Source organism: Plecotus auritus (genome assembly GCF_963455305.1).
Source record: "Plecotus auritus genome assembly, chromosome: 6".
Lineage (NCBI taxonomy): Eukaryota > Metazoa > Chordata > Mammalia > Chiroptera > Vespertilionidae > Plecotus > Plecotus auritus.
In genome coordinates, this window is record NC_137773.1 from 45184346 (window position 1) to 45194686 (window position 10341).

The following is a 10341-nucleotide window of genomic DNA, read 5'->3' on the forward strand; positions in this document are numbered from 1 at the left end:
GACATATGTGAACTTGGTAAGTGAGAACACACAGAACTGTGGCATTCTCTCCTGCACTTGTGAGGACCACTGCAGGATCTGGTCAAATGAGCACTGAAGAGAACAGGATACCATTCTGGCATCTGATGGGCTTATAGGTTTGTGAACATTAGGCACAGAATTCTAGGCAATGAATTAGGATTTCCATAGACTGGCAAGGGGCTGTATTCTGTGACTTTCAGTGTAGTGTGAAAGGCGGGCAGAGTTAGGGTCATAGAAGAAACTGTCCACAATCACACACATGGTGGCTACCATGCAACTAGAAAGTCTGGGGAAGAGTGTTGTTGTTGAGTTCCTTCACTATTCGAATTCAGCGAGTGAAAGGAGAGATGCTGTTGTTAGTGATATCTCACATGTACCCACAGGCTGCTGAAATTTTATTAAATGGTTTTTATTACACGGTTTTTATTACACTAACTAGTGGCCTGGTGCACAGATTTGTGCACATTGAAAGGAAATTAATTAGGAGAAATACTTTAATATTGCTATTCGCCCTTTCTCTATAATAGAAGTGTCAGAGATGAAAGAAAATTAGTAAAATGTATATGAAAATAATATATAAATTGATTAATAAACAATAACAACATGATATAACAACAAAGACATGATATAAAAACAAAAAAATGATATAAAAACAAAATTGACAAAAACAATGACTGATAAACTGATTAAACTTATTCTAATATCTGCCAGTATACCACATTAAGAGTAAAAACACTTTGAGGTCGTGTGTCCGGGCCTGGAGCAACTGGGGTCACCCTGAACTGCGAACTTCAACACAATGTTGAGCAAGTTCCTGGGCCCGCGCTACCGCTAACTAGCCAAGAACTGGATCCCCACGGCGGGCATGTGGGGTGCCATGGGCACTGTGGGGCTAGTGTGGGCCACCGACTGGCAGCTGATTCTGGACTGGGTGCCCTACATCAATGGCAAGTTTAAGAAGGACGACTAATTAAACTGACCTCCTCAGACCCCTCTGGTGACTGGTGGTGCCAACAGCTTCCTTCTCAGCACCTGCTACATCTGGAACAGCCCCAGCCTTCAGCATTGATCGAGAGGAAATCTACTGTGTGACTTAGGACTTTCTATGTTTCTGTAAATAACTTTGATGTGTTAATGCATCAAACCTTGCTCTGAAACGTGAAAAAAAGAAAAAAGAAAAAAAGAGTAAAAACACTTTGAGAGTGCTTGACTAATTTCCCTTGTGATGAAGTATTTACAACTTTAACTTTAACGTCACACGCTCTTTGAACTCGAGAGAAAGCAACCTATAACTGACCATGTCCGAAAACGGGTTCAGGTAGGAATATTCCTACTCTGTCCAGAGTTTGTCTTTGTGATTTATTAATAGTCATCGCAAATACTGGCATCACGGGAAATTGTCTTTGAATTAATTTAAATGGGAGGACAGTGTCAGTCGGGGACAAATAAATTCTTGGAATCAGAACAACTTCTCCTTCCGCAGATCCTGTTAATACTTCAGCTTCGATTATGTTAGGTCACAATCTTTTGATAATAAATCTAGTACCATTACAAAGACCCCATTTACTATTAAGATTTCTCAGTAGCATGATGATTACACCTACTTTCAATTTTAATATATGACATGGCATTCCCAAAGGAGTAATACTATTAAGAAATTTGATGGGAGCTTTATATGTATCGCGCATGCATGAGTCAACATTTATTTTTAAATTGCCAGTTCGCATCATATGTACTGGCTGGCTGGTCGGTCGGTCGGACAGGCAGTCAGTCACTTAGCCTTTTATATATGTAGACTAGAGGCCTGGTGCATGGATTCATGCACTGGTGGGGGCGTGGCCTGTGGGGATTGGCCTGCTGTGGGAGCACCTCTCATCCCGGTCAGCTGAGCAGTCCTCCTACTGTGGGAGTGCACTGACCACCAGGGCACATCTCCTGTGTTGAGCGTCTGCCCCCTGGTAGTCAGTGCGTGTCATAGCGATTGGTTGACCGGTCGTTCTGGTTGTTCCACTGTTTGGTTGCTGGGCTTTTATATATATAGATTGTTTTCAGCAGTATGAAGGGTCTGTCCTCACTATGCAGACTAGTGAGAATGGTAGGTTCTGGAACTCAAGGAGGCTGTTTCACTCTGTCTGTGTAGCCTCAGGATGTCACAGTGGCCTCAAGTAGTTGCTTTGATTGAGACAACATTCTTAAAAATTTCTTATGGTTTTGCATAGGCCTGGACTTTAGTTCGAGATACAGACTTAGTTTGTTTCCTTTTCCTGAACTAGAAATTATCATAGTTGTGTTTAATGGTACCATAGACATACCTGATCAGACAGATATTAACCATCTTACTTAGGCTTTCCACCCTGCTGAATACTGGGTAAGATATAAAGGAAGTGGAGCCCTAGCCAGTTTTGCTCAGTGGATAGAGCGCCGACCTTCAGACTGAAGTATTCCAGCTTTGATTCTGGTCAAGGGCATGTACCTCAATTGCAGGCTCCTCACTGGCCCAACCCCAGCCCAGGGCATGTGCAGGAGGCAACCAATCGATGTACTTCTCTCACTTGATGTTTCTCTCTGTCTTTCCTTCTCTCTTCCACTCTCTCTAAAAATCAATGGGAAAATATCCTCGGATGAGAATTAAAAATAAAAATAAATAAATAAATAAATGAAGGGGAAGCCCCACTCCTGTCCTCAACGATATTTTAATTTTGATTAAAGAGGAAAACAAAGAGCACTAGCTAAGATTGATTGCTTTTTTAAGAATTTAGATCACATCTAGCAAAATGCAATTAATTGAAACATGAGGAAACTCATGAAGTTCTACTGACAAAATTATTTCAACATTTACAGGTCTGAATGCTTGACATTTGGATTTGAGCCTAACTGAATGGTTATGGACAGAGAATGAGGATTAATAACTATTTCTCCAAAGAGGTTGAAATGTTTAGGAGAAATGAAACAAGGCTTTTAAAAATTTTTAACACATTTACTAATAGACTAGACAAGGGGATAAATAATATGTGCTACAGCTCAGCCAGCATGGCCTCAGTGGTTGGGTGTTGACCAATAAACAAGGAGGTCTCAGTTTGATTCTCTGTCAGGGCACATGCTTGGGTTGTGGGCTCGATCCCTAGTGGGGGGTGTGCAGGAGGCATCCAGTCAGTGATTCTCTCTCATCGATGTTTGTTTCTATCTCTCCCTCTCCTTTCCTCTCTGAAATCAATAAAAAAAAATACTTAAAAAATTTATATGTTCTACAAGCAGTCATCGAAACCCATTCATGATAATGAAAAGCAAATGGTGCTGGGTTCTCTCTATGTCACCAAAGGGAAGTCATTTGATGTCTTTGAACTCAGGTAAAACTTTTTAATTATTGAAATCTTATTATTTTCCATGCATTTGCTAAGAAATTTACATATGTCATATCATTTAGTTCTTACTATAATCTTGTGAGGTAGATGCTATTATAATCTACAGTTAATCCTAAGGAAATGAAAACTCAGAGAGGTAAATAAACTTGCTCAAATATGTTCAGCTACTAAACTGACAAACCCAGAGTTCAAACCCTTGAGGCTCTGACTCCAAAGCTAATACCTTTATCTACTCTCATCTATTTTATGAGGATGGTGGTTGGGAGTAATGTGGAATTTTTGCATGCAGCAAGCCTCAGAGATGGGGTTCCAAAATTATTGCCAATGAGGATTTAATGTGACTTATTTAGAGATGACTAAAGCTGTTTCCCTGGTCAGCATTAGCTTCCTTGCAAACATCCCCCAGATATAGGTGTTAAAGCTGATACCTTGCACTCAGCCAGATGTGTTGGATGGAGGGGACTCAGCTTCAGAAGTAGAACCAGTGATGGATTGCGGACGATAGTGATACAGTGAAGGACTGTTTAGCCAGCCACCTCTCCTCTTGTGTGCTGTGGTCTTTTCAACTTGGATGGATTAAATCTTTGGCCAGAAGTATTCTCATCCTCTGGTATGTCTTAATTCAGTGGAGTATTTCATGAGCTTCAGAGTTAGAGGCATAATCAACATGTCTCAAAATCGGTTCCCTCCTTCAGAGGCTACTGACTGGTTTGTTTATCTTTGGATTTGGTGGATTAGGTACTGTATCAAATAGTTCCTTGGATTTTTTTTTCATTCTGTGCTTCTCTCTCTCTTTGCCCTTCTAATTGTTCTGTCATACCCTCTATTGTATTCCTTTCTCCTTCTCCTTGTTCTGGCCTTCTTTCCCGGTGACCTCTGAGAAATGGTGTTGAATGATTTTGTCTGCGCCATCTCATAACCCAGAACCCTGTACTGAGCTGATTCCCTCATGGCTTCTTGAGTGAAGACGTGCTGCAAATACTAAGTATACGTGCTGGTGTTTGACTAGGCTTCCAGTCTGCATACTTGAAACCAGCAATCCTTGGGCTCTCATGGTTCACGCTGGTATTCAGGGCTGAATACAAATCAGACCTTCATATTCTTCAAGAGGTGTCAGCATTCATGTAAGTTGAATATGAGTGAGCGACTCTTATTTTTATAATTTCATTTAAATAATATAATTTATTACCATAAATTTACATGTTACTCTACTGCAGATTAAGCCACACCAGGCTGAGCTCCAAGCACAATATCCCTTGTGAATATTATTCTTTTCATAGAGGCTCTTAGGAGGGACATAGATGGTGTTTTACATTTTAAGAAGTAATTTATTTTCAGAGCATTCAGGGACTTAACCACTGTGATTATTTGCCCAGTCTTCCCAAGATTCCAGAGAGCAGGCCATGTTAAGCTGGATGGGATAGTGCGGTTCATTTATTTATTCAGTGCATACTTATTGAATGCCTCCCTGTTCCAGGCCCTGCTGAGTGTTAGACTTGTGGGGAGAGTGGGATTGGATCAGATCGATGCTTTGACTGTAGAATGTGTCACTTGACTCTACACCAAAGAGCCCAGGTGTCCAGAAGTAAAACCACTTAGCAATTGACACAAGGGAAAATTTCTTCTCATGAAGTGGCAGATTGGACACTGGAAAGAGAGACTGATGACTGAAGTAAAACAGTCTCCCCTCCTCCCCCTGTCCCCCTCCCGGGACTGCTGCTGCTTTAGGGTCTGCCTGCCTCAGGGAGCCTGCTCAGGGCAACCTCCTACCTCTTAGGAATGGAGGTTCTGCAGGTGCCACCACCCAGAGGGCCACAAGAGGGTGCTTTCCTCCTTTCAGGTTATGGCTTTTTGAAATGCAGTTCCTCTTTTAGATCCAAGTTTCTGGGCCCAAGGAAATTCAGTATATTCAGCTGTGGGCCAACAGACTTGATTCTAGGGGAGAGAAAGGTGTAGTTTGTAAGCATGTTTATTTATCTAATGTTTGTTTTCTCCAGTGAACTGTAAGCTCTGAGAACCAGGTCTTCTTGCTCATCCCTCTCTTTGACTGGCTTAAAGTCTGGCACATACAAATATAAATATTTGCGAATTTAAAGAACTGATCTTTATGCCCTAACTTAAAGCTTTTCTGCCCATCAGAATCACTGGGGTCACCGGCCCTGGGATTCTCAGCATCTGGGGCAGGTCTGGGAATGTGATTCTGAAGAGCTCTTGTGTTATTCATAGTTGAGGCCTGTTGTCCAGCTGTCCCAGCTCTGCACACAGCTGTTTTATTTTGCTCCTCTGGCCTTTCAGGCCTGTGGGTTCTCAGCTGCTTGGGTAACAACAGCCTGCCACCAAGATCCCTTCAATGTGCCTTCTTTTCTTTAATATATTTTTTATTGATTTCAAAGAGGAAGGGAGAGGGATATAGAGATAGAAACATCAATGATGAGAATCATTGATCAACTGCCTTCTGCATGCCCCCTAATGGGGATTGAGCCCACAACCTAGGCATGTACCCTGACTGGGAATCGAACTGTGACTTCCTGGTTTATAGGTCCATGCTCAACCACTGAGCCATGCCAGCTGGGCTTTACTCATTTTTTTTTTTTTTTAATTTTTAAAAGGGGACCAGCCATTCCTGGAACTTTGGTTTCTTATTTATTTATGTATTTACTAGTGGCCTGGTGCACGAAATTCGTGGATGGAGTTGGGGGGGTGTTCCCCTTAGCCCAGCCTGCATCCTCTCCAATCAGGGACCCCTTGGGGGATGTCTGACTGCCGGTTTAGGCCCGATCTCAGTCGGACATCCCTCTTGCAATCTGGGACTGCTGGATCCTAACTGCTCACCTGCCTGCCTTCCTGATCACTCCTAACTGCCTCTGCCTGCCTACCTGATTGCCCCTAACCCTTCTGCCTGCCTGCCTGATTGCCCCCAACTGCCCTCCCCTGATGGCCTGATTGCCCCTAACCCCCTGCCGGCCTGATCTTGTCCCCAGCTGCCCTCCCCTGCCAGCCTGATCACCCCTAACTGCCTCTGCCTCAGCCCCCACCACCATGGCTTTGTCCAGAAGGAAGTTAGACGTCCAGAAGATGGTGGTCGACCCGGTCTAATTAGCATATTACCCCTTTATTAGTATAGATAGATTATATAGGATAGGATTGCTTAAATGGTGGGGGCGGGGGAAGCCTTTTTCAGCAGGAGGAGATGCTCTTGGCAGACAAAAATACATAATTCCTATATCTGGATTGATAGCCAGCCATATGCACTATACTGCCAAACCGGTCATTAAAAAATTGAACCGCTTTCTTACAGCTTACACCAAACAGCTGTTGCCCTTAAAACCCCTTAGGTTCTGCCTTCAGAGTTCACCCAGATTAGGTTCTGATTGGTCAGTTTCTATGCTAGTCAGCATCAAAAGCTCCACCTCCTAGGCAGCCATTGGCTCCTTGCAGTTCACCCAGATTTGGTTCTGATTGGTCAGTTTCTATGCCATTCAGCGTCTCTGGGCCTATCTCTAGGCCTGATCAGAGAGGTGGGGCTGATCAGCAGCCCCTGCGGCTGCTGGTGAGACCTGGAGAGAGAGAGGCAAAGGCTGATCAACAGCTGCCACGGAGGCTGTGGATCAGACTCTGCTTCTCTCTCCGGGCCTCTCTCCGGGCCTGATCTGCAGCCCCCTTGGCAGTCAGTGCTGGGTCACTGTGGCGACCCAGCACTGACTGCCGTGGGGGCTGCGGATCAGACACTGCTTCTCTCTCCAGGTCTCTATCTGGGCCTGATCTGCAGCCCCCTTGGCAGTCAGTGCTGGGTCGCCGCACCTGCAGTGACTTCTTGTGTTCTGTTGTCCGTTCGGTCGTTTTGGATGTTATGGACCCTGGCTCTTTATATATATACTAGAGGCCCGATGCACGAAATTCATGCAAGGGGCTTGGCCCCTGCCACCACCTCAGCCCCCACCACTGCTGCCTTGGCCCCTGCTGCCGTGGCTTCATCCGGAAGAATGTTCAGAAGGATGTCCGGTCTGATTAGCATATTACACTTTTATTATTATAGATATAATATTTATTTAATCTTTATTATTGAGATGTACCCCTTATTATATTGGGTATACCCCTTTATAGATGTACCCCTTTTTTTCCACCAATTGCCTCCCTCCACCTGGTTCCTGCCCTGCTACAGGCCTTCACCACGCTATTGTCTGTGTCCATAGCTAATGCACATAGGCATATAAGATCTTTGGTTAATCTCTTCACTCTATCTCCTCCCCCCTTCCCTCTGAGATTTGTCAGTCTGTTCCATATTTCCATGCCTCTGATTCTATTTTATTTATCAGTTTATTTTGTCCATTAGATTTCTTGTTTGTTTATTTTGATTTTTAGATTCAATTGTTGATATATATTTATTGCCATTTTATTGTTCAGATTTTTATTTATTTTTTTCTTATTTTTCCTCTACGTAAAGAATACTCTTTAATATTTCATGTAATACTGGTTTGGTGGTGATGAACTCCTTTAGCTTTTTCTTGTCTGTGAAGCTCTTTTTCTGACCTCCAGTTCTAAATGATTGCTTTAGTGGGTAATCTTGGTTGTAGGTCCTTGCTGTTCATCACTTTGAATATTTCTTGCCACTTCCTTCTGGACTGCAACGTTTTTATTGAGAAATTAGCTGACAGTCTATGGGTGCTCCTTTGTAAGTAACTAACTGCTTTTAAGATTCTCTCTTTGTCTTTAACCTTTGGTATTTTAATTATGATGTGTCTTGGTGTGGCCCTCTTTGGTTCCTTTTATTTGGGACTCGCTGCACTTCCTAGAATTGTAAGTCTATTTCTTTCATCAGGTGGGGGAAATTTTCCGACATTATTTCTTCAAATAGGTGTCAATATCTTGCTCTGTCTCTTCTCCTTCTGGCACCCCAATAATGCAAATGTTAATTTGCTTGAAGTTGTCCCAGAGGCTCCATACACTATTGTTATGTTTTTTTATTATTTTTTCTTTTCTGATTGTTTTTTGCTTCCTCATATTCCAAATCATTGATTTGATTCTCGGAATCCTTTACTCTACTGTTGAATACCTGTAAATTATTCTTTATCTCAGTCAGTGTATGCTTAATTTCTGATTGGTTCTTTTTGTTTTTGAAATTCTCACTAAGATCTTTGAAAGGCTCACTAAGTCCCTTGAAGCTCTCATTAAGATCCTTGAGCAACCTTATAACCATTGTTTTAAACTCTAAATATAGTAGTTAGCTTTCCATTTCTTTCATTTGTGACATGTTTCTTTGTCTCTGCATTTTGGTTGCTTCCCTGTGTTTGTTTCTATGTCTCCTGGAATTGGTCAAGTGGCCTTGTGTATTAGGTGTCCTATTGGGCCCAGTGGCTCAGCCTCCCCAGTCACCTGAGCTGGGCACTCTAGATGTGCTCCTGTGTGGGCTGTGTGCACAGTTTTGTTGTAGTTAAGGCTTGATTGCTGTTGGCCTTGCTGGGAGTACTTGACCTCTAGGCTGATTGGTTGTGATGACCAGCTGCAACTACAGTGGAAGAGCTGCTGTGAAGGAGATACCCTATGGAGCAGGACTTGCTTCACTGGGGCTTTGGTGTTCACTGAGTCTGCCCCTTGATTGTGTTGCTTGTGGCTATGTGGAGTTGTAATCTGGTATGGTCTGATTACATGGGGTGCACTGGCTCTGGGGCCCCCTGGGAGGTGCAAAGTCGGCCACTGCCTGGTTCTTACAGAAAGGTCTGCAGATGGCTGCTACTTGTGTTGGTCTTGGAAATGTCCAGGCAAGGCCCAGCTGTAGCAAAACATGCTGATGCTAGTACCGGGTCTTGGGCTTTTTATTGATTGGTATGGGGCATGCTGACACCAGCTTCTGCTTGTATATGAGATTTTAGGAAAGTCTGAAGCCTGAGCTAGGACAGGCCATTCATATGGAAAAGCCACTGCAAACAGGTTGGGTGGGGCTGCAGATTGGATGGGGTGGGGCCTCAGGGAATCACCAAGGTAGAGTGAACAGTGTGAGTTAGGCTGATAGAGACTCAGATATGGCTGCCAACCAGCTCTGGGGTAGGGTATGTCTCAGCATAGGAACGATGACCCCTGCAAGCACCCCTGTCTTGGAGAAAGTCACCCCCAAGATCTTGCCCTAATGTGAGACAATTTAGTTGCCCCCTGAATGTCCCTAGTTCCTTTCAAGTCACCCCAGCACTGGAGCTCAGAGAGCTGGAGACCGGGTAAATTTGTGTAGGGGCCCTTTAAGAGGAACACCTGTATCTCTAGCAGCCACTGTGTTACTCAGCCACAATCCCCAATGGTTTTTACAGCCCAAAGTTATGCGACTTCTCTTCCCAGCTCTGGAACCCTGGGCTGGGGTGGGGGGTCTTGTGTGGGCTGGGACTCCTTGCTTCTCATGGGGGGCCTCTGCAGCTGAGATACCCCTCCTGATTAAAAACACACCACATGTGGGTGTCAGACCAGTCCATTCCATACCTCCACCCCTCCTTCCAGTCTCCCTGTGCTTTCTTCTTTACTGCTCTAATTGTAGGACTTCTATTCAGCCAGCTTTCAGGCATTTCTGGATGATGATTGTTTTGTATTTTAGCTGTAATTTTGATGTAGTTGTGGAAGGTAGTGAGTACCGGTGTTTACCTATGCTACTACCATCTTGGTTCCATCATGCCTCCTTTTCCTGCTCCTTTTTTCATGAGCATTTCTTACTGTTGTCCCATTCTATAGGAGAAGGAAATGTTCCCAGAGATGCCTTCACCTATTGGTCCTGGGAGGACACCTGGGAAGATACCTGGAACATAATACGATCTTGGTTACCACCTACAGGTGTCAGCTTTTCTGTAGGCTAGGACATCATTGATGGGTGCCACCTACTTCAGTTATATTTAAATACTTAAATAATCACTGATGCTGGAATAGAGACCGTCCCAAATTTGAGGAGGGCCTTTCTCATACAACAGAAGCTTATAATAAT

The 10341-nt window shown here is 43.7% G+C and overlaps 1 pseudogene across 1 annotated transcript; it reads left to right on the plus strand.

The window, feature by feature from the left end:
- Positions 1-820: 820 nt before the first annotated feature.
- On the plus strand, positions 821-991 carry LOC308250331 (cytochrome b-c1 complex subunit 10-like; annotated as a pseudogene). Its single transcript has one exon. The product of its transcript is annotated as a cytochrome b-c1 complex subunit 10-like (transcript).
- Positions 992-10341: the final 9350 nt, after the last annotated feature.